This window comes from Mustela nigripes, chromosome 6, assembly GCF_022355385.1.
Source record: "Mustela nigripes isolate SB6536 chromosome 6, MUSNIG.SB6536, whole genome shotgun sequence".
Lineage (NCBI taxonomy): Eukaryota > Metazoa > Chordata > Mammalia > Carnivora > Mustelidae > Mustela > Mustela nigripes.
In genome coordinates this window covers 139267720-139293822 of record NC_081562.1, presented here as the reverse complement: position 1 = coordinate 139293822, position 26103 = coordinate 139267720, and the positions used below count along the sequence as shown (strand labels likewise).

At 35.5% G+C, this 26103-nt stretch overlaps 1 protein-coding gene across 3 annotated transcripts in view; it reads left to right on the top strand.

The window, feature by feature from the left end:
• The window catches only part of EPC1 (enhancer of polycomb homolog 1), an 89582-nt gene that overhangs the window by 34829 nt on the left and 28650 nt on the right, over positions 1–26103 (top strand). The window lies entirely within an intron of this gene.

Sequence of the window (26103 nt, the reverse complement as noted above, 5' to 3'; positions counted from 1 at the left end):
ATAAAATGATCCTGTCTCCTTCTCTGCTCGGCACTTTGTTTTCTAAAATTATTTCCTTCAAACTGTCTCTCCTGGATCAATTTCATGGTGGGGATTGGTCATTAATTAGAACAGTTGGTCATTCATTAGAGTACTTCTTCCTCTTTAAAAGTAAGGCAGATATGTGATGGGGAAATGCAGATCTGTTATTAGAATTGGCAGTGGGAGAATGAGGTAATTCATCCTATGATTCTATTTTCTCTGTGAAGTATGAGGTGAGGTCATCACCTCAGAGTAGTGGGGGGGACCTTAAGAGAGACGAAGGTATGTGGAGGGACGCTGATTTACTAGAGAAATGTGGTATGATTGAAGGACTAGAGGACAGCTCGGTGTTTATGATCATTTCAAGTGAGACCAGTCGGCTCACTTGAGCAGTTGAATGCAAGCATTAAACTTGAGTTCAAGCACCAACTAGATATACAGTAGGAATTTTTCTAGGGCAAGGGTTTGCCCAGAATGGACAGAGGAAGAAGAGAGGGATGAGAAGTAGATCACATGATAAACCGTGGAATCTAAGCTGGTTTGGGAGGGAAAGGACATCAGGGAGCTGATAAATAGTGGGGGAGTGGTAGGAATCACTGAAATAAAAGGCTCTGTGGGAGGGATGTGCTAGATTGGGCGAAACTAAGTCAGGAGAGGGTAGTCACAAACTAAGCATGTGAGATGCTTGATTTTAGATGTCAGAGGTGGTACAATTACCAGTGAAGGCAGGAGCTAGAGTATAATCACAAGTGGTGCCCAAGGCGGAATAGAGGAAAAGATTAATGTGGGTGAAGTCGTGGTGGTAGAAGAGTGTTAGTAGTTGAGAAGAAGACTGGGAGCTCTGTGACTTGACTAAGAGATGTGTAAGTCAGCTTTGGGAAGTGATGGTATGAATTTCAGAGGGGTTATGATTTTTGAAAGGACAGTGAAGACAAAATGGTATGGGATTTCTTTTCACTAAAAGCAAGGAGGATGAATAGTTAACCCATCTCTTAAGTATGTGGGTTATATATGTTTATGCTGTACTGGGGTCAGTTAAGTGTGCAATAACATGTCAAAAGAAAAGTACACATCTTAATTAAAAATACTTCATTACTAGGGAACTTTTGTGGCTCAGCTGGTTACACATCTGACTCTTAATCTCAACCTCAGGTCTTGATCTCAGGGCCATGAGTTTAAGCCCCCCAGAAATACTTTATTGATGAAAACCATCATTCAGGCTTTCAGTGAATTGTAATCACTGATCACAGATCACCATTAACAAGTATAATAATGACAAAATTTGAAATGCAAATGCAAATGCAGTTGGAAAAATGAGGCCTATATGCTTGATCTATTTAGGGTTGCCACAAACCTTAAATTTGTAAAAACTGTGAAGCTCTATGTAAATACCTTTACAGTGAAGGATTTTGGTACAGTATACTTATCGAGGATCCAGTAAGTGGACCTTTGGGGTTCTTATTGAGCATCTGAGAACTTTCCTTTCTCATCAGGGGTTCTCCATGGGGACTGTAGTATTCTCTTCATCCTCAGGACATTCTGGAAAATTGTGGGGACGCCTTTGATAGTCACAATTTTAGGGAGATGCTTTTCGGGTCAAGAACATTGTGAGTTCCACTGTGCGAAGGGTAGCCCTACAACGCAAAGAATTGCCCTTACGATTTTGACTATCCCCAGAATATCCTAACATGTTAAATTTCCATTTGTAAATTATCTGAGTCTTGACCTAATTTCATTTTACATGTAAAGTGTTTTTTGTGCAGTGTATTTTTATATATTTACACATGTATTAACATTTCTAGGATTGCTGTTAGTATATAAAGTAATATATATATATATATATATATATATGTAAAGTAGGGAAATGTTGTATTTCATTTAGAACTTTTGTAGGGGTTGTTACCATTTTGGAAATAATTTCCTCAACATCATTTTGGGGATTTGAGTCAACAGACCTAAAGGAGAACGTCTGTTCTTTTTTAACTGTTACATTCATAGTGATTCTTTGTAAACATGTAGCATCTGTGATGGCTTCCATTTTGTCTTCCTAGGTAATATCCCAAGTATTTACATGTTGTAGTACATACTTTATTGTAAATTACTTTCCTTTTATTCTCCTTTGTTTTGCAGTTACGTTCTTGGATTGAATATTCTTTTTAAAATGCGTAAAATAGAATAGTAAAAGAATTTAAAAAGGAGCATTAGGTCTGATAGGGTGGAAAATGCCTTCTCAACTGGGCTCAAAACATGAGCTATGTAATTAGGTTTTAGTTAAAGTTCTGGTTGTGCACTTAACCCCGAGTCTGATCTGATTGAGATCCTGTGTAAAGTATAGCATGGTGGCTTACATATAGTAAGTGCTCAGATCTTTTTAACTTACTATTTTAGCTTCACTTTTAGTCCTTGAAGGATTTTTAGGGCTTGAAGGATAGAAACATGTTTTTTAGGTTGTTTTTAAAAATTTCAACAAATTTCCATCATAACAAATTATTTTTGTTATGGAGTATTTTGATAGTATGGATTTTGATACACCTGTAGCTGTATTTATGACAGGATGTGAAATACTAAGCAGGGTAGCAAAAAACGTGGCCTTAAGTAGACAAGTGTGTCAGCCAATTGGATTGTCTTCTCAACTTAAATGCATGATTGGTTTCCTAGTGAACGCTAAAATGTATAAAATGTGTTTTGAAGAATTCATCAGGTGAAAAAGTTTTCTGCACTTTTTAACAGGTTCTGTACGCTTCAGTGATTTTACAGTTTTTAAGGCTGTTCCTTCACACAAATCTATACATTTGAATCTATGAATTCCTGTTAAAAGGTTAGGGACAGCCTCTTAGTCTAAAAGATTTATAATTGTTTCTTACTTGATCTCCCTAATCTGGTTTTCAAATTTATAACCCCGCTTAAAGTTATCAGGAAGATCTTTTTAAAATTTGAATTTGGTTGTTGCTCAATATCTAAAATCCATAAATCTTTCCTTTTTCTGATAGAATAAAATGCAAAAACTCCATACAGGGTTTCCCAGGCCCTGATGATCTGACCTCTTTTTCTAGTCTTTTCCCTTTCCCCTGCTTACATTCTATAGTATTTACTTATTTATTGCTGCATAATAAATCACTCCTAAATTTAGTAGCTTAAAACAACAAACACTTACTATCTTGCGCAGTTTCTGGGGGCTAGGAATTACCAAGTCTGGTTAAGTGTAGGAGGGAACACACAAGGCTGTGAATGCCAGGGGATACTGATCATTGGAGGCAAACTACCGACATTCGAATACTCTCTCTCTCTTTCAAAGCCCCACAGGTCTCACATCCCATTATAGTATCAGCTTATAGTCCAGAATCTCATGCAAATCCATTTCAGATATATTCATGCTGCTCAGATGTAGTTCCTTAGGTACAGCTTCTCAAATTTCTCTCATTCTTTTAAGCTAAAGAGAAATATCTGCCCCCTCCCTCACATACCCAAAACACTATACTGGGTAAGGCTTAGGATAATCCTGTAAAGCATTCCCCATTCAAACCAGGAGGCAGAAGGCGGAGCGTGGTAGACACAAGGTTCCTGGTCCAAAGCATTTTTGAAATCCAGTTACACAATTACAGTAGTTCCTTGGTTGGATGTCAGTTCCTGAGTATAATTTATATAAGAACCTCAGCTTTGCCCTTTGGGCATTTGGTTCTGCCCTCTTCTCACTCCTTTTTCATGAAGGGTAGAATGTGTGTGTTACTGAGTTTTCTTAGCTTGCTTCCTGCCAACATTCTGGGACTCTGAAGATCTTTTTTCATTCTGTATTATCTCTTGTCTATTATTCAAGTTGGCTGTGTTTCAGAATATGTAATTCTTTTTAAAAGTTTGTGGGTCTTCTATGTATTTTATTGGAATCTATTTTATTAGTTGAATGCCACACCCGTACTTGTCCAGGTAAGCCTTTTACTATCCTGAGCTGCTGCTGAGAAACCACACGGTCAAGCCTCCTTTTTTAAAAAAAAAAAAAAAGCTTTTTTGTTTGAGAGAATCTGAAGTGAGTAGTTCTCTTTACCAGGCCTTTTATCTGGAAAAGTCTTTGATCTTTCTGAGATTTTTAACAAAAGATTTATAGTCACTCCTTCCATTTAGTTTTAGACCACATTTTTCTGTTAGTGCCATGGATTTGATCTTGGCTCAGAGTCCATTTCTAAATTTCAGCGTTTGCATCCTGGAGAAACTGCGCATTTTCAAAACCATTGAGTCCTGGCTCTTTAACAGTTCTTCATTCAGTTTATTGTTTGTCTTTTTTTTTTTTTTTTTTTTTTTACTGTATAAAGCAGAAAAACAAGTCCGTACTTTCAGCTCTCAGTTTAAAATCTCCTTAGCTAAATCACCTGCTTTATTAGGTAAATTTTTCTACTTCTCACATAGCTAAAGGTAACAGTGTTACTAAATTTCCTGTCTTCATCTGCAGAAATCATCCCTGTTCTTAAAGGAAACACCATGAAGCTTTTATTAACAACTTCTTCACTAATACTGTCCTTAGAGGCCATGGTCTAGTTCCAAAGCCATTCTGACATTTTCAGTTTTTGTTACATAGTGAGGACCCAATATCAGCATATGTGTTGGTTATCTGTGGCTGCATAACTAACTACTTATCCAAACCCTAGCAGCTTAAAACAATATGACCTACCTTTTCTCAGGATTAGCAATCTAGGAGTTGCTTTTTTATGTGATTCTCGCTGGATATCTACAGAAAGCTGTTCAGGGTTGCAGTCATCTCCATTGGAAATTCTGCTTCCAGGCTCACTTATGTTGGTGGGAGCCTTCTGTTCCTCATCACCTGGGCCAGATACCACCCGTCTGTTCTCCCAACTTGACATCTGGCTTCCCCAGAGCAGATGATGCAATAGAAAGAGTGTGCTTATGTCAGAGAGTGCCTAAAACAGAAGCTGCAGTCTTTTTATAACCGTATCTTGGAAGTGATACACCGTCATCTCTGCTGTGTGCTACCAGAAACCCTCTGCTCAATTAACTAAACTGCTTACTGTTCTTAATAGTTGCTTAGCTCTGCCTTTGCTTACACTGTTCCTCTTTTCTTTCCATGGGTTCACTCAACAAACTCCAGTTTGCAGTCAGCTTTGATGAAGCCTTTCTGGACACACCTCCCAAGCCCTGTCATACAAAACCTGAACTTGTAGAAAATAAATTCACTTATATCAGTTTTTTTTTAAAGATTTTATTTATTTATTTGACAGACAGAGATCACAAGTAGGCAGAGAGGCAGACAGAGAGAGAAGGGAAGAAGCAGGTTCCCCGCCAAGCAGAGAGCCCCATGCGGGGCTCGATCCCGGAACCCCGAGATCATGGCCCGAGCCGAAGGCAGAGGCCTCAACCCACTGAGCCACCTAGGTGCCCCTATATTAGTTTTTCTTATACTGAAAGCCCTTTGAACACAGAAACGAAGTTGTATCTTAAACACTTAATATTGTTCTGACACAAATGTTTCTTAATGTTTGTGTTCTGAGAAGATCTAGGTATTTCACGATTTTTTGTGGTTCTAAAATGGTAATCAGATATCTCTTTTAACTATCTCTGCTTTTGGAGTGAAGAATGAAGTAGGGTTTAAGGTATAATTTTTGTATATTTTTGTCAGATTAGGAAGAACATGAGACATTCTAATAATTACACCAAAAAGTTTAAGCCAGAGAAAATGTCATGACCTTTCCAAAAATACGTGTTGTGAAACACTGTGCTAGAAGTACTTATTTTATATTGTGTTGATTTATCAACTATTTGTAAGCTTACACTTACAGAGTATAATGATAAATATTATGGGCTCTGTAGACATGTCTTTTCCTTCAAGGGTTTATAATTCATATGGTAAATAATCTGAGGCAGTCGTTTTAAATCCTTGCTTTAAAGATCAGAAATAACCTATATTTACTCTGGGTAGTTTATCACTCAGAATCTAATAAAACTGTGGAAACTGACTTCTCACATTAAGTTCCTAAAAAAGTCATTTTTCCCCCATTGGAAATAAATAGAAGTAAAATCAAATAAGATAAAATCAGTCATTTTACTCCAGTTCAGTGTTTACATTGAAATGCCTTTTCTCTGATCTAAAGGTGTTCTTGCAAACCAGGATTTTGGCTGCAAATACCACTTTATTACCTTCTTTGAAGTTTCCTTTTTCTCTACCATAGTGACATCTTGAACTGTATATGAATTCTTTATGAATTTTTTGCCCATAGTGAATTTTTCCTTTGCAGTGCAATTCCAGTAAAATACGTAGTCTTTTTTTTTCTTGGAGTATCGGTAAACATAGAATCAACTCCACAAAAGTGTTCTTTCATCTTGAGTTTTTCTGTCACTATCTAAAAACATCTGTTGAATTCTTCTTTAGTTGTTGTTCAAACTTCAGTGTTGTGATTTTGTAGAATACACTGTAGAAATTTCTCCTAACTTCTGTAGTGATGAAACATTTTCTTGGTATTTTTTTGAAGATTTAACAGAATAAAGAAATGTTTGATAGGATTAACATTCTCCCCTGGTCTTTATAAATATAAAGGATTGGGTTTTTTCATATGAAATTTCTCAGTTGAACCTCAGTTTTTGTTAATATCTTTTAAAATACCAGGAAGAATTCCTAATACTTTGCGTCACTTGGAAGAAACCAATTAAATAACTATAATGTCTCTTTAATTCCGCCCGGCTACCTTAAGTCCTTCCTGGAATAAATCTTAAGTTTGAAAAAAAAAGATCTGTAATTTCTAAGAAAGTTGCATAAAACAAGATAACCATTCATTCCTAGTATATATGCATCTTCTAAACATATTACTGGGGCCTGTTGGAAGAGGCATCCTTACGATATAAATATATTATGCTACCCATAACATCTTGATGTTATGCTGTCCTTTCACTAAGCTTAATGCATTCAGATTTACTGTGAATTTAACTGTGGAGAAGTTAGAGAATGAGGATGAAAGTTCACATAGGCTAGCAAGAGCATAAAATACCCTGAATAAAAATTCTTAAGTAGTTCACATGTTATCATCTCCATTGCTACTTCCCTAATTCAAAGTACTGTCATCTCTTGCCCAGATTTAAGTACCTTCCTAACAAGTCTTCCCAAGACTGCAATTCCTGCCTTCCCTAGTATTAAAACTGGTGGTCCTTTGAAAACTGAAATCTCATTGTGTCACTTCCTGCTGAAAACCTATAAAGAGATCCCATTGTTCTTAAAGTGACTTGTATATAAGGCCTTCTATAATCTGCCCCCTGCCTGCTTTTAGTTCCTCCAAAGCCTTCCAGGTCCCACCATCCACAGGATCATTTCTCATTTATTGCGATGTACTGATTCATTATTTCTGTACAGATTGGTTTAGTAATCTCCCACAGATCCTCACATCACAGCTCTATGTCACTTCCTTAGTTATCTATCTATTAGGGTAGATCTGTTATATGCTCCTGTAACATAACTTTTTCAGCAGTTACTGTTAAAAATTTCCTTTTCATTTGTATGGTTATTTAATTAATCTCTTCATATGACTCTTAGTTCCAAGTACCTTCAGCATTGGAACTTAATGCCTTAATTATTTGTTGCATTAAAGGCTGGATTGGCCAGTTAATTTATGTATGTGTTTCTAATTCAGTCTATCCCAGAATTGGTGTTTAGAAATTAACAGCGTAAGTCCCATTGTAATTTAGAATTACATGAGAGTAATGATGTTTCCATCAAATTTTTCTGCTGTATGGTTACTATGTGATTAGACAAGTCATATAAATACTAGACCTCACTTTTATCATTTGTAGAAGGAACTGGAACTAGTTGATCTGTAAGCTTGCTCTGACTCATATGTTCAGTGATGTTAATGGTTTCCCCTTCATCATCAGGAGAAAGATTGATTTTTTTTTTTTAAGATTTTATTGATTTATTTGAGAGAGCGAGCATGAATGCACAGGTGGGGGGAGGGGCAGAGAGAGAGGGACAAGCAGACTCCCCACCGAGTGCAGAGCCCAGCATGGGCCAGGACCCTGAGATCGTGACCTGAGCCCAAGACAGACGCTTAACCGGCTGAGCCACCCAGGTGCCCCCAGATACTGATTTCTAACTTCATTGTCCATTGGGTTGATTTGGAGGTTCTGTTCTATGTGTCCCCACTCCAGGATTCAGCTGACAGAGCAGCCTCTATCCTGAACTTTGCTAGATAGACACTGTAATAGAGGAAAGAACTCTGAAAGATCTCTTATCTTGTGTCAGTTATTCAAATGCTCTGGCCAGAAGTTACATGTCACCTGGGATCACAGCTCATTGGCCAGAATGAGCACATGGTTGCACCTAACTAACTATGAAGGGACCAAGAGAAACAATCCTACCGTATGACCAGAAGGCAAAGAAAAAAAAATGATTTGGCAAACAACAGACAGGTCTGCCTTTCTGGTCAACCAAAGATTTGAATCACTGTCTTTACCACAAAATATACTCATCCACTCCACAGTGAACCCATCCCCAAAATCCCAGCTAAACAGCATCAAGCTTGAAGTATTAGGATTTCCAGGTGATACACATAATTCTCTATATTGGTTTGGATCTGTTTCCCCTTGATCTGGAGATCTGTGAATGGAAATACTATCTCTACCTCTGCTGTACGCATACCCCATATACATGAGAAAAACAGGGCCATGATAACCACAATAAACATTCCCATTTGGATTCTAGAAGATTGAGGGAAACCTAGCACTCCATAATCCATAGCAACTCAAAAATCACATCAGGCTGACTTTATAAGGGTCCCCTTCCCCTGGCTGTGGGCAATATTTTTGTTTATATAACTAGATCTCTCCTGGAGGGTCTCCTTAGTCCATTGTTTTTTGTGGTTTTTGACATTCTTTCATTCTCCATGGTCTTTCTTCACCTCATCGGAAGTAGATATTGGAAAATAAACCCTTTGGGGAGCTAATGCAAGTGTACTTTTGACTCAGATTTTAATCTCGGCTTTTGATTTTTGATTGTCAGCAGCACAACTCGGTAGGCTTCTAATGTGTTTCCATTTAGTTCTGAATGCCAGTAGCCTGTATTTATAGTTCTTTATCAGATGTCAGCCTCCTAATTGCTAGTAGCATAAACCTATTAACTTTTGCTGGAAAGCTACACTCTTAAGTGTCTACTCTCTTTTTCTGTGAGGATTATGTTCAGCTGAAAGCAAGAATGCAGTTTTAATTGTGTGTCTGCTTTTGAGACTCTAATCCATTCAAATGTTTTATTGTAAGTATCAGGGCTGCATTCTGATTTAAACCTTACCTTCAAGGTTGATTGCTCTTCCTCTGTTAGCCAAAGGCCTTCTTGATTCCTAAACTTATTTTTTTTTTATTATCTGCATATAAATTTATTTGAGTTCAAAATAATACAGTTATATTTAGAATAATGTAATAATTATCTAAAGCATATATCATTGGCTCTGAAACAATTCTAAAGATGTCATTCTTTTGAAGTCAAAAAATAGGTAGTAAGAATGTACAAGGAAGCAACAATATAAAAAACAAGTTTGCTGAGTATTGGGAGTTGTAACAAGGACACACTAAGGTAATGTAACAGAGTCCAAATTCTAAAACATGCAGCAAGGAGTTCTCTAGCTTTATCAACTCCCTGGAAAATTGGTGACCCCAATACTAAACTTAATAGCTTGGGTTGAGAAGCATTCTTAAAATGCTGCAAGTCGCTGAATTTTTGGACTCTTCGTTCCTGCTTACCAACTGATGAGTTTTAAAATTTTGTTTCTTATAATACCAAACACAGAGCAACCAACACTCCCTTTTAATGGTTAGGGTTTTTTTTAACTCTTTTAGAGCTACAGGTTTATTAAGTACATTATTTGCTTCTTAAACTATCATAACTGACTTTTACCAAGTATTTTGTGCTGCCTAATAAGGATTCTAGGCTTCCATCCTTTGAGAAGTTCCCTTGCTGCTTGGCTCCCAAATGGCATATATTTTAGCCTTTGTGTTGTAACAGTATCCCATTTCTGGAACCAGTTTATGTCATTCAGGATCAACTAGGCTATGATGTAATAACAAACAAGCTTAAAAGTTTGTTTCTTATTTTATGTAACATTTTTTTCATGAATCAGCTGGGGAACCAGGCATAGGTAGCAGTCCAGTATGATGGCAGGTGGGAGGAGATGTCAGATCTTCACCATCAGTTAAATACTCTAGCCTGGAAATAATAAGTTGCTTTGATTCACAACTCATTGATCGGGATTAGTGACCTAGCCCCACCAGCCACAGAGCCAGAAAATGCAATATTATTGGGTATCTGGAAGCCAGCCAGGAATAATTTGATGAACAAAACTAAAGGCTATCTATTACACTTTGAGTATTTATCTTTGTGTACTGGAGGAAGAAAATGAAGAAGGGGATATTTGAGGACCTTTGTGAAGACAGATAAAAAGTACACCTTCAGGGGCACCTGGGGGACTTAGTCGGTTAAGCAGCTGACTCTTGGTTTTGGCTCAAGTCACAGTTTCAGGGTTCTGAGGTGAAGCCCCAGGTGAGGTTCCATGCTCAGCAGGGAGTCTGCTTAAGATTCTCTCCCTCTGCTCCTCCCCCTACTTGCTCACTCTCTAAAATACATAAATAAACCTTCTGGTTTTTTTAGGTACACCTTCAGTAAGCTGTGTTTTATCTCCTCTGAACTTAAGATTTTTAACCTATCCTTCACTCCATTTAAATAGTAAATTTTGCATTCTGACCATGGTTTGGTCAAATTATAATAAAAATATTGTACTAGTTGATCCTGAATTACTTATAAATATTTTACTTTACCTAAGATGATTATTTTAGTCGTCATCATCAGACTGGAAGAAATATAAATATAAATCCCTAATTAAGTACAGGTGTCTAACACAACCCCTGTACTACAATTTATTACTGGAAAATTAATTCGCCTTCATGGGGTTAAAAAAAAATGGCAGTGTCTGCCACAGTTTACTTCTTTAAGAGATCATGGAAGTATATGATTTACTCTTGTTTAGACTTTCATTCTGATCAAATTTAATGCAGCTCCTGAGATGATACAAACTTTTTAGCATGATTTACATAATACTTTTATAGGAAACTTGTCTTAAATATTATCTGGAAACTTTAGTTATTTCATCTCTTTCTGCTATGAAATAAGAGAATTTGTACAATGTTTCTAGGAGCCTAAAGACCTTTGCAAGAAAGAATTTAATTTTCCTTCTCTTTCGGCTATAAATACCAACTAAATAGAGATAATAATTAAATGTGTTAGAATTAATCTAAAACTGCTCTAAGTATGTTATTCAAGTTTTGCAACCTTTTGCCCTTCCTCCCCAAATAAAAGTTCTGCATATTTCTCTCATTTCCATGAAACCAGATTTATTTTAGGTAGCATTGCATTCATTAGTTTAAAAATGTTCCAGTGAGTTATATCACATCCATTGTGGGGTAAAGCGTATGGTAAAAATAATCTTTGAATGAATTACTCCCATTAATTTAACTTGATCAGGAAAGCTGGGAGGACAGGGCTTCCTTAAGACTGCAGTGCATGTTTCTTTTTTCCTTTTGTACTTGAAAATGTTTAGAGAGACCTCATTCTTCTGCAAAAGCTGAAAAAGTGAGTGTGGTAACTATAGTATGGTGCCTGAACTTTGTCGTTTAAAGAACAATGTCATTAAAGTTCCACAGTGAATGAGATTTGACTGTCTTCAGAGGTTAAAATTGTTTTAACAGTGACAGTTTGCCAATAAAAATCAACTGGAGTTTTAAAATATCCTCATTTGGGCCCTTGGGTAGCTCAGTTGGTTAAGCATCAGCTTTTGGTCATGAGTTCAAAGCCTGGTGTTGGGCTCCATGCTGGGCTTGGAGCCTACTAAAATAAAATAAAATAAAATATCCTCATTTATAGGATTAATAGGAGACAGGATATCATTAAGAAAACATAAGGTAAATTTGGACTTGGTCTTATTTATTGATCCAAATATACCTATCGTAAAGTAATTTCTATTAATAATGTAGGCCATAATCTATTGAAATTTGCTATTATAATAATAATACACCACCACTTTATAGACATAATCTCACTCTTCAATGCAGTCTTTATAAGTTAGGTAGCATTTTCTGCCTTTTACTAATAAGGAAAAAAGGCTGAGTTGGTGTCATTATTTATATTATGAAAAGCTAATAAAAAAGTGTATGCTAGGTGTACACTAGAAGGTTACCTGCATTTCTTGTCTCATTTTACCTTGATAATAGCAGTAACTTCATTTTACTAATAAGAAAATGTAGATTTAGGGAAGTTAAGTCACAATTAGTAACTGTCAGAATTCCCTTCCAGGATTCCCTTCCAGGTTTTTGACATCAAAACGTGTGGTTTTTAGAAAGTACGCCTTATATATCTTCCTGTTTGATAGAGTATTCTAATAAAAACAAAAAATCAGAAATTTTATTTCCATACAATATGTTTTATAACTTGCAAGAAGATAATTTGTGGCACAAAATAGAATTAAACTAATTAGGATAATTTGAGATTATAAAATATTTATTTTCATCTAACAATGTGTTAGTTTAAATAAAGGGGGAGTTTTAAGTTTGAGAAAGTGAAGGATACAGACATATAATTAAACAAGAAAGCTTTGAGACTATCCGAGCTCCTTTTATTTTTTAGCCACTGCAGAAGACAAAGCTTTAGAAATTACACTGAGGATTTGTGGTTTTGGTGAAACCACAGGACTTGGCGTTAAAGGAGAAAATTTGCGTATTTAGTTTAGTGTATTATGAACTATGATTTCTTCCTATATTAGCCATTTTATAATGTTTTCCACAGTTACCTTAAACATGGACAAATCTTAACATTCATACGATTTTGATGGGTAATAAAAAATATTAGTAAGAACAGTGTAACAGCTAAGTCTCAATTGGTACATTGACTGGTGGGAAAATAAAATAGATAAATCTGTTATTTTTGATGAAGGAACAGGTAATGGTCAAATTTAGACTGTTTCAATCTGTTATTATGTAGATCCTTATCTCTCCAGGGTGGTAAATCATTTAATATTCTTTTGACTTCTTTTATGGTAGATTATTTAATTGTACCTAAAAAGCCAAAATGAATTCCTTCCCAATTTGCTTCTAATTCAAAGCTGATTCTCTTCTCAGAGGGGAAACTCCTATTTCTACTATTTCTGTGAAAAGAAGATTATTTTGTTTCCACACTTGGTAAATGTGGTATCAGATGTATACTAAGTGAAGTCTTTGAAGTCCAGAAGAAGAAGTACAAATTTTGATGTAACTCTACTGTCTAATTCAGCAAGATAAAACAAAACAATAAAGGGAAACAAACTTTACTCTTTACTGTAGACCTCTATATCTGTAGGGATGATAGAAGATTAAAAGTAGTTAATTACACAGGAAACATATGTATGTAGTCTTGGTTCTCCTAGGACTTAATCTTCCAGAACTCCATTCTTCATATCCACAGTGCCTGGGTACTACCAGAGTTAACCTTTTTGAGCAATGATTAGTAAAGCATTCCAAGAGAATCCTGTACGAGAAGTTAGGAAATTGCTGTTACTTTTTCAAGTTACCTGGTTATAACTTTCCACTAATCCTTGAAGCCATAATGTTGTTCTTTATCTCTTCAGCTGTTAAAAATCCTTTCTGCTTCTCTCTTAGTATTGAGTCCTCCCTTGAGTACCACCCAGAACTCAGCCATACATGGGGAAGGCAAAAGAAGACAAGAAGGAGGAATTAAGCCACAGTAGAAAGACCATAGGGTTCTGGAGTCAGACCTCAATCCAAATCCTACTTCTACCACTTCGGGCAAGTGACTTAATCTTACTGAGCTTCACTTTCCCTGTAAAATAGGTATAATAATACATTTTAAGAATGAAGATGTTGTATCTAATATAGGGTCTCAGCATAGAGATACAATTTTATATAATAAACTTCCCTCTTCTGTCATTTTTACCATGTAAATAGTAGAGCATGATTGCTTTCGTGTCTGTCAGTGACCCACCTTACTACAACCTAACTGCTGAATCTTCAAAAGTAAACAGAAATAACTATATCAATATCAGGATTCTCCAAACTTTGCATAAGAGTCAGATAATATTTTAAGCTTTGCAGGCTGTCACAGCAACTCAGCTCTGCTATTGTAGGGCACAAGCAGTATGGACAATATGTAAATGAGTAAGTGTGGCTATGTTCTACTATTTACAAAAACAGATGGTGAGCTGAATTTGCCCACTCCCTCTCTTATAATTTCCCAACTACTAATCTGTATTATTGTCCATAAAGCAGAGTTCTGTTGTCAGATTTTGTAGTCTAAAAACAGCTCCCTGTTTTAAAAATAAACTTACTGGAAAATACCTCAGTATGAAGTTGAACAGTGGAGTCATAAGGTTATGTTTCCCAAAATTGATAGACTGTTATTTTAGAAGAGAATGGTTTTTATATGCCTTGGTTTAACATTATAACTTTAATGCTTATCATAGTTTTTAGTCCTGAAAATTAAAAGCTGGGTCCCACCAAACATTTAGATGAATCACACTAACAGTGGTCAGTGAATAGTTAGTACATGTTGACTTCTATATTACTGATTTGGAAAATCATGGTGCATTTTAATATGTGCAAAATCTGTGAGGATTCTTCTGTAAAGAAACTGTTCGACATTGCTTATCTATCTGCATTTTATCTGTCTGTGCATTTCCCAAAATTAATCCCAGAACTCTTCGTATAACAACGATAACTCTAGAACAACTATTCAGAAGACAGTATTCTGGTAATGTCTGGTTTAGATAAGGAAATTAAGAGCCAGAAAACTTTCACTGACTTACAGATCAGAGATTGTGCAGTTACTTGGCAGTAATTCTGGAAGAAGTACTTCCATCTCTTCCTCTTACTTTCAGGGAGACCCTTTTTTTCCTTTAAAAAAAAATACTATTTGGAAATAATTTCAAGCTTACAAAAAGTTTGCAGGAAAAAGAGTAGTATTCCCACATATAACTGTTGTCAACATTTTGCCCAATTTGCTTTATTGTTGTTTTTTTTTTCAAACTTATACATAGACACATGTAAACAAACACATATTTTTCCAAACCATTTAAGAGTTAATTTGCCTACATCATGGTGCTTTATTCCTAAATATTTCAATGGAGTTTAATCTTTTATGATGCAGACAGTTTTTTTTTTAATTTTTTATTTTTTTATAAACATATATTTTTATCCCCAGGGGTACATGTCTGTGAATCGCCAGGTTTACACACTTCACAGCACTCACCAAAGCACATACCCTCCCCAATGTCCATAACCCCACCCCCCTTCTCCCAACCCCCCTCCCCCCAGCAACCCTCAGTTTGTTTTGTGAGATTAAGAGTCACTTATGGTTTGTCTCCCTCCCAATCCCATCTTGTTTCATTGATTCTTCTCTTATCCACTTAAGCCCCCATGTTGCATCACCACTTCCTCATATTAGGGAGATCATATGATAGTTGTCTTTCTCCGCTTAACTTATTTCGCTAAGCATGATACGCTCTAGTTCCATCCATGTTGTCGCAAATGGCAAGATTTCATTTCTTTTGATGGCTGATGCAGACAGTTTTTAAAGATTACAGTCTCTTTGATTTTTTTTCTTTAATAGAGGATCCCATTTTGAGTTTGATGTTTTCCCAAGTAGATTCAGATTTTGCACTCCCAGGTAGAATTTTACATAAAGGATATTGTAGTCTCATAGTATCACATCCTGAGACACATAATTTATCTGCCCCTGATTGGTAACGTTAGTTTTGATAACCCAGTCAAGGTATGGGCCAGTTTCTCCACTATATAGTTACTAGTTTTCCTTGGAACTAATAAGCAATCGGGGAATCTACATCCTTTTGCGAATTAATATAGTGAAGCTGTTAAGAGTTCATACTAGGAGCATCTGGGGGAAGCAGACATCTGCCTTCAGCTCAGGTCATAATTTCTGGGACCTGGGATTGAGTCTGTTTGCCCCCTCCCCACTTGCCCTCTCTTTTTTTCTATGTCTCTCAAATCTTAAAAAAGAAAGAGTTCATAGTAGAGCCACAGCTGGGTTTGTATCCAGCTAATTATACGAACTTAGGCAAGTTTAGTGATAGGTGAAATAGGGATGATAATTCCCACGTCTTTCTACAATATATACATGTAATATAGAGAGAATATATATTGTTATGAGCTTTTAATGAAGTAAGATATATGAAGCTTGGGCCTGGCATTGATAAGTGCTCCATATATGTTAGCTATTACTATTTCAGTTCTGGAAAGGTGAATTAACAGACATAGTAATAAAGCCTAAAGCTTTATAACCCAAAGTTAGAAATGAGTTCACAAAGTCTTTTCTTGCAAGTAAATTAATATTTTTTCCAAGATGAATGACTCTTTCAAAGTTATTGAGCTTGTTCTCACTCTTGGTGTTCTTTCCTGTCTCTTGTCCCTTGTCCCTTCTGGTATGTGTGAGGCAAGTAGCTTAGGGATGAAACTCCTATCAGGAAATTTTTTTTCTGAATTCTGATTTGCTGAGTGTTCAGTTCCATAAAAATTTTAATTGAGGGGCGCCTGGGTGGCTCAGTGGGTTAAAGCCTCTGCCTTCAACTCAGGTCATGAACCCAGGGTCCTGGGATGGAGCCCCACATCGGGCTCTCTGCTCTGCCTCTCTGCCTATCAAATAAATAAATAAAATCTTTGGAAAAAAATTTTAATTGAGTTTTTATGAAATATTTAAAAATCATCTGTACCTGTTTTCTATTCTACCACTGTAATAGTGTTATGTAGTAGTTGTAAGAGACTTTCTGAAAGGGGTAGATGTCCTTGTAGAATTATAAAGAATAGAGAGAGGTTTAGATGGACTTAAAGACAGGAAACATTACATGTAGGTATTACTAGAAAGGTCTATTAGATGTCCCCTGTGGCTTGAGAGTGAAATTCGGAGTAGAAAGGGTGAGGTAAGGTGTTGGACCAAAAGAAGTAGCTAGAGCTAGACCATGAAGGACCCTGTTTGCCATGCCAAGAGGTTTGAATTTCATCATGAAGGCAGTAGAGAGCCAAGGATTAAATGTGAGAATGATGGAATCCAACCTTTAGAGAGACCCTGGCAGCTACAGCTATAGAAGGTAATTGGAGAATAGTGTGATACCAGAAGTAAGGAGGCTAGTTGCTGCCTGAAATGAAGACAGTGGGATTTAAAAAAAAAAAAAAAAGCACTGAATATTTTCTAGACCTAAAATGAGTGAGAATTCTAGAGGATCTGATGGCCTCGTTTGGAAACGGGGAAGTTGGAAGCAGGTAATTGACCGCACTAGGTAATACTGGAGGAAGAACAGATTTGGAGACTCAGCAGATGGGGATGTTCATGTTATATGAAGTCTATTTGTAGAGCATGTAGTAAGAGGTCTTTATACTATGCCTAGAGTTTAGCAGAAATCTGGGCTAGAAGTGAGGATTTCTAAGCATGTCATCAGCACACAAATGGCAGTTAAAGCCATGAAAGCGGATGAAATTCCAAGAGTGAGTATGTGCAAGGGCTATGGACTAAGTCTTGGCATAGCTTTTGTCTGTGTTGGATTATATAAACATGTTTAGTTTTAGACGAGCTTAAATTACTCAGGCTGTTCATTTAAGGTATTAACCCTCCAAAATGAGAAACATCGTTTGTATTTTATTTGTGTAAGTTAAAAGGCATTAAATAATGACAGATGACTAGCTCTCCAGGATATGTTGGGAGATTTAGAAATCATCAGCATAAAGATTATAACCAAAAATAAGGGCTTCTTGAGACTTTTTATTAATTTTTAGGAAAGCATTCCACTTAGATTGTCATTTGTGAGAATAGAAAAACTAACTTTAGTCCCTTCCCCTTCACATTCCCAGTCATCACATGGGCACACGGGCGCTTAGTAAATGCAGCACAACCCAACTCTAAAGCGATGTAAGGGCTACAAATAAAGGACACGAGAGGGCAAGCATCAAAACTGAACTGAATTTTGCCTAGGGCTGCCTTTGACCACCATGCTACTTAGTAACTGTGTGTCCTGAATATTTCGTGATAAAAGTACTAAAATTAAAATGACAGATGTTTCACACTAAAAAGAAGTAATAAGACTATACTGTTTTACCTGTACTTTAGCAATCTTTTACTGTTTTATACTCTAGAAATAAAGTAATTTCAGGATATGAGCTTTAAGTGGGAGGAGGGGTAGATGTTAATAATCCTAAGACCTTTTGCCATTTATTCCTTGTAGAAAATAGTAAGTATTGAATTGCTCTTTTTCTTCCTAAGTAGTCTATATCTTCAGCTGTTTTGACTTTTTCACCCCGAGCATTTTAAGGACAAAAGCAAAGTGTGTTCATCTTAATTTTTTCTTTGCTTTTATGAAATTTAATCTCAATTTTTTATGAGTTCTGTTCCCAAACAGTATTTGTGGACCTTAAATAACAGGCACAATTCACTGGCTCATTTATTCAGTAAATATTTACTGGATATTTGTGTGTATTAGGCACAGTTCTAGACCCGAGGTAAAGCTAAGCAGAAAACAAATTCTACCTTCATGGATCTTATATTTTATGGAGAGAAGACAAGACAGTAAATAAAACAGTAAGTAAATTCTGTAGTTTATAAAGAGGTAAGTGCTATAGAGGAAAACTAAAGCAGGGGGCAGATAAAGCGTTCCAGGCTTAAGAGGGGAGAGAGTGCATATTTTTTTGCAACATTTTGTTATGAAAATCTTCAGACATACAGTAAAGATTCAAGTGTGTTCAGTGACCACCTCTATACCCACTAGCTAGATTCGCCTATTACATTTTATTCCACTTGCTTTATCACACATCCATCATCTCCATTTTTTGGGTGCATTTCAAAGAAAATTGCAGATAGTGCCTGTTTTCATAAATATTTCAGCATAGATGTCATTAATTACAGTTCAGTATTTACTGTTTTGTTTTTCCTTTGAGGTAAAAGTTACATGCCTAGAAATTCACAAATAAGTAGTCAGTATTAGCTGGATTTTGACAATTCATATACCTTCATAGCCCAACCCTCATCAAGAGATGAAGCATTATTGCCATCATCGTTGAAAATCTCTTCATTTCCCTTTCCAATCAATCCCTGATGCCACTCCCCAGAATCAAGTACTGTTTTTATTTTTTTCACCATAAATTAATTTTGCCTGTTTTAAAACTTAACATAAATGGACTCAAAGAATGTGGACTCTTTTTAGGATTTTAGGATTGACTCATATTGTTGCATGTATTAGTTCCTTTTTGTTGTAGAATATTCCATTGTATTACTCTGCCATAGTTTGTTCATCTCTCCTATTTCTATTGATGGACATCTGGATTGTTTCCACTTTGGGACTATTACTGAATAAAACCATATAAATGGTCTTATTGAGGTCTTGTGGGCTTGGGTAGATACCTACCTGTGGGATTGCTGGGCCATGTGGACTGTGTATTTTTGGTTTTATGAGATCTGCCATACCTTTTTCTCACTAACACAGCGTATGAGAGTTCTAGTTATTCCACAACCTCACCATCATTTGACAACATCACCATGTTGTCAGCCTCAAGTTTAGCCATTCTGGTGGGTGTATAGTGGAGGAGGTGGCAAGGAATCGATCCAAAGATGACTTTTGAACAAAGACTTGAAGAAGGTGAGGGAGCAAGCTATTTAAGTTTGGGGGGAAGAAGCAAGGAATCTAGTATACAAGAGCAGAGTGAGTAAAGAGAATAGTAAATGAAAGGTAATAAGGAGAGAGGAATGCAAATCATGCTGGACCTCATAAACAGTTTTAAGAACCTTATCTTTTATTCTGAATGAGATAAAAATAATTGGAATACTTTAAATGGAATAATGGCATAATTTGACTTATATATTAACAGATTGGCTATTGTAGAATAATGGCCAAAAATGTACTCAGGGAAACCAGTCAGAAAGTTATTGTAATGAACCAGTCAAGAATTAGGGTATTTGGATGTAGAAAAACTATGGAGTCCTTGCTGGAGCCATGTTCCTGAACAGATGTTTTAGTTCTTAGAAATGTCATTAGAATATAGGAGAGAAAGTAATTCAGCTCAGTGCTTTTGTTCAAGTAGCAGTGGAGTCTAGCTCTGCATGCATAAGTAATAGGGATTAAATTTCTTGAGTGGCTTTTTACAAATTAGTAATCACTTATTTCTCCATAAGGAATCTTAAACATTGTGGCTTATAATAACCTGTTTTTAATTCCATGATCCAAAAGGTCTAAATGTAGTCTTAATTATTATGTCTAAGTGGTAAGGTCATTATTTGCTTAAATAAAACCTTAATGAGTAAGTGAATATAATTTAATCTTTGTTTAGGAATTTGTACAATATAACTGAATAGCTCTTTTTGGTTTGCTGATATGTATTAGATATTAAAAAGTAGATAGAAATGTTCTTTTTATTTTGTTCATGCATTTTATTTAGACTGATTTATCATTTTTCTACAATGATATTTTATAAAGTATTGTAATAAGGCAGAATATTATACTAGATGCTGAGCAGGTTAACAAGATAATTATATTATCTTCATCCTTAAACATCAGAGCCCCCAGATAATACAAGAGGATACATCTTTTAAAGGAAAAAATACATAGGTTAATTAAACATAGTGTCTACATTTTGGAGATCAGTATATAAACAATTACAGTTTCTAAGTAGAGACTGTAGTACTGTAGAAGCACAAGTTGGGGAGCATTTCTGCTGAGGGAAGAGGGAGGAAAGATAATTTTAAACCAGACTTTGAAGAACAGGTGGGAATTTTCCATGGTGGAGTTGGGGGCATGGTGAATGGTGATGTCAGGAGATGTATCCATCCATATGAGCAAAGGCACAGAGCAGATGTTTAAGATACATTTGCAATAATGTCTCTTCAGACAGGTTTTATCTACACGTAGCTAATGTCACTCTCATTTAATCAATAAAAATGGTGTTTTCTGATTTCTCAAATACAAGTGACATGCCCTGTTCAGTGCCAGTTAACCCTTTCACATTAACTACCAATGCTTTTAACAAAAGACCACAAAAAGCCACCTGGAAGGGCAATATTTTTCTCGGGGTAAACAAAAATAACAGAGAGGAAATTAAAAGAAAAAACATTAACTACTGGTGCGAAGAAAAGGAGGGATGAGTAGGGGTTTAAAAAAATACAAATAGGTAGCAGAGTGATTTGCTGGATTTCGGGTTTGATGAGGAAGCTAGGATTCTTGAGTAGGTGTCTGTCTGTGAAACCCATGCCCTTTCCGTGTACTAGGCAGGCTGAAGTAATAGGAGTGAATACTTTCGGAGCCCAGTGCCAATAGCAAGGTTCATAGAGACATGGCAGTGTGCTCTGAACTTCAGTCTAAAGATCATTGTTTAGTCTTTTCTGATACTCTTTTACTGTTTGTATTGCTGCATATAGGAAACATAATTACAGAGCAAGAAGTTTTTTTTTTAATTATTTGCTGAATAACTTAACCGTAAATTATAGTTTATCTCATTCCATTTTATGTAAGATCAAATATTACAGAAGTCTTTGGATTATTTAATTTTATTTACTTTGTTTCTTCTAAAACCTAACTTGAGAATTTATGCCTCTGTTATTTTATGAAAATTTTGAATTATTCTTGGTGTTTTGGTGGTTAATTCTTACAACTGTGCTTAATACAAATATCCTATAATATAAAGAAATTTTATTTAACCACTATGTCAAACATGTAAGTAGTCTTCAAATATAGTAATCCCCTTTTCTTAAAACAATCTTTTAACTCCCATTGCTGCAGATGTTGGCTTCAATGTCCCTTGGCACTAGTGAAAATGATATTGTCCTTGAAATCCTTTTCCTTTTACCATAATACACTGTACTTTTTCTTCATAGAACTTATCATACTGTACAGTTTATTTTTAGGACTGTTTTATTAGTATCTGTTCTCCCTACGAGAGTATAAGCTGTGCAATGTTAGGAACTGTGTCTGTTTTAGTTACAACACTGTGTTCCCAGTGCCGGGCACGTGGTTGACACTCAATAAATAAATATGGACTAAGTTAATAAATGAATAAAAGCTTAATCCTAGATATTCTGTTCCATATCTCTAGTTTTTGTTCTTTACCAATATTTCCCAAACTGTTTTACAAAAGTTGTCTGAGCTATTAATAGATATTTTCTGAAAAAATATTTCTGTGGTCACAGGCCTGAATGACTATCCCTGCTCTGGAACAAGTACAATTTACATTAACATGTTAAATGCTCTTAGAAGTCCTAAAGTTTAAAAAGAATATAAGTTTAGAGTCCAGCATTCTTTTTTTAACTGTCAAACTCTTTATTGGACTATTTGAAGTTATTTGAACACAGCTGGCCTGTTGTTGCAAGTAGATTATTCAGAAATTTCAATGACAGTATCTTCAAGGAACCTCCAACTTTTTACATAATTGTAATTTAAAATTGGGATATTTTAGGTATTTAGTCAAGGCATTCAATAATTATTGAATTCAGAACTCATTCTAGTTTATTTCATTTGTTACTTGGCTTCACCATTCTGTATCTTCCTACTCAAAGCAAGAATCTCATTTCCACTTCTAATTTAATGTTACTCTTATGTAATTTAACATTCTGTTTCCTAGAAATAGATGAATATAATTTTGGATTTTAAAAATACTTTCTTTACCTGGAAAGCTCTAAGTGTATTTTACTCTTAAACTAACTTAAATGGGAAAGGTTTTACTCAACCAAAATGTCTTCTAGAAATTATCAATGTTTTAGGAAATCATTTAGTGAAATGTACTCATATTTTTTTGTCAAAAAGTATTACAAATACCTTTTAGGAAATATGAGAAATAAAATTACAAAACGGCATTTCAGAAATGTACCACCTAGAGATTATCTGTTAATTTATTGGTGTACATACTTTGAAACTTTATGTATGAATTGATAGATTCATTGATAGAGGATGATAAGAGCTATGAAAGAATAGGGCAAGGAAAGGAACAAAGGAGTGTAAAGAAGGATTCTTTTGTATATATGCTCATCTACTTTAAGACTTTTTTTCTGAATGTGCTTCTGTTCAGTTGCATTTTTTTCCTTAAAAATACTCTGAACATCCAGTTTTCAGATTCTTTTTTACTTAATAAATTGGTGGCTTTTTCCATATAATGAATATTATTCTAAACTATTTACAGGTTACATATATTCCATTTTATAGAATATGGTCTGTTGTCTATATAGCAACTAGTGTGATCATTTTAAAACCTTTCAGCCACTCCTGTTCTTCATACAAGGACAGATCTTAACATGATCAGTGACTGCATGACTGGGTGTTAATCCTCTGAGCAGATAGCATCTGTCACTCTCCCTCCTCACTCACTGTGCGCTAGCCATATAGGCCTATGTTTGATCCCCTTCCTGTCTTAGAGTTCGCAGATATACGTGGAGAAAGCATAAATAGGAATATATAAAGTTACAGTTACATCTCAGTTGTTGAAGAATACTTTTGTAAGACTCAGAAGAACTTAACCATAAATGCTGTATATTATACACTTTTAGGATCCTTAGTACCCTGTTCTTGATCTAACTTTTTATTATTATAAGAGTTTTCAGGGGTGCCTGGCTGGGTCAGTCATTAAGTGGCTGCCTTCAGCTCAGGTCATGATCTCAGGGTCCTGGGATTGAGCCCTACATTTGGGCCCCCTGCTCAGCAGGAATCCTTCTTCTCCCTCTCCCACTCCCCCTGCTTGTGTTCACTCTCTCACTGTGTCTCTCTCTGTCAAATAAATAAAATCTTTAAAAAATTAAAAAAGAATTTTCAAACTTAGAGAAAAGCTGAACAGCTATATACCCAAAATGATTCCAAAACTGTTCATGTTTGCTGTATTTTTTATTGTGTAATAAAATATTTTTATAATTGAACCATTTGAAAGTACGTTGTACACCTCATGACACCACCTTAGGGGAAATCATTTTCTTGACTGTTAAAGATAGGAGAAAATTGTGTGAAATATTATATAAAACAAAAAACTACAAATAAGATTTTTTTTTTTTTTAAGCAGTAAGTATTCACTCTAATATTGATAAATAAAAATTTGAGTTCACAGTTACGGAAAATGGATAAAACCATAAGGAAAAATCTTTCTATAGAACACTGTTCATACTAGAGAAAGTATAAATGGTAACTACTAAGCATATGGAAGACTCTTTAGCTTTTCTAATAATGAAAGACATATTTGCTACCATATGTTGGGTAGTTAGTAGGTCTCAGGCATTTTTGTCTTAACCACAATTCCATATGGTAGTACACAGTGTCTACTTACAGGTAATAAAACATATTGGGTTAAATCTCTTGTCTTAAGTCCTAAAGTCCTAGAGCTACTAAACCATTGTGCCCACAATTCAAACACAGAACCTCTGGATTACCAGAGTCCACATTCTTAACCAGCTTTCTCTATTGCCTGTAAAAATCAAAACACTTTAGAGGTCCCGCTTCCCACCTAGAAAGTAACTTATGGTTCATCTAGAAAAATAAACGAGAAAGCCAGGAATATTCTGAAAAAGAACTATCAAGGAGGAATTGCCTTACTAGATAATAAAATGTAGTATGAGGCTAAACTTTAAGTTAAATACTGGCATGAGAGACAGTTTGGGTAGAGTAGGAAAAAAGCTTAGGAATACTCTCAAGGGAATTTTATTCTATGATACAGGTACATTTATAATCATTAAGGGGAATAGATTTTTTTTTTTTTTTTTGCATGACAGTAGAACAAGTGGCTTCCCATTATCTCTCCTTATACAAAAAATAAAAAGATAAACTGTATTTCTCACATGTTCACTTACATAAGAAATTATGATAGAGTATTCTGAATTAGGAACAAAATGCAAATTAAGAATACTGTACCTTGCTTTCCCATGCCCTCCTTGAGTTTGGTATGTATATGGGGGCATAGGTCAAAGAAAATTTGTCTTGACATTTGAAGGAATCTGAGAGTAGGATAAGTATATATGTGACTGACTTCCCAGCTGGAGCTTACAGAGGCACCCTTTGTCAATAGATAAGGGCCAGTAGATATAAGAACAAACTATACTAAAATATAAGAGTGTACGTTTAGCCATTAGAGAGCGCAAATCAAAGATCTAATTAAGTTATAAAAAAGAGAGTATTTGTTTACACCCTAGTTTGTGACTGTACAATTTATACCTGTTATTAAGCATGACAAAATCACAAGGGAAAAGATAAATGTGACTAATAGAACTTTTTTGCATGGAAAAAATAAACAAAATGAGAAGTCACACTTCAGGAAGATATTTGGAAAATTTATTACAGGGGGCTAATTTCCTTAATATTAAAAAGGAGATGATATATTTAAATGTTGAAGAAGAAAAGTAGTTCTTTTGAAAATGAGCAAACAGCAGCAACATTTAAGAAAAAAGTCATCATTATAAAAAAAAATTAACCTAAAATGACAAGATGGGTGATTTTAAAATTTAAAAGAGTCTTTAAGAAGATACTACAAGGACAGGCGCCTGGGTGGTGCAGTTGGTTAAACATTCAGCTCTTGGTTTTGGCTCAGGTTTGATCTTAGGGTTATGAGATTGAGCCCCATGCAGGGTCCATGCTCAGTGCCGAATCTGCTGGAGATTCACTCACTCTGTCCCTCCCACTCGTGTGCTCATGCTTTCTCTTTCTCTCAAATCTTTGAAAAAAAAAAAAAAAGATATTACAAGGAATGATAGTGTATGTTGTTGGAACCTCATATGCCCTTTGAGGACTTTTTTGTAGTTGTCCTGCAGATGTTTTTACAAATCCACAAAGATGTTTTGTATATAATAGTACAGGTATGATTTTTGTAGCATTCAGGGAGAAGAACAGGCACATAGGTTGTCTCCAGGGGATTTTTTCCAATTAATTAGTGTCTGGTTAAATAAATTATGGTACATCCATATAGAGGGCAGCTGCTGCAAAAGTTGTAGAAGTGTCCGTATAGAAGGATCTCCAGGATCTAGCTAGTGAACCAAAGCCCTAGTGGTAAAGCTCTGTATGTTGCATGGTAGAATTCTTTATGACTTTTAAATCCTATATGAATATATATTTT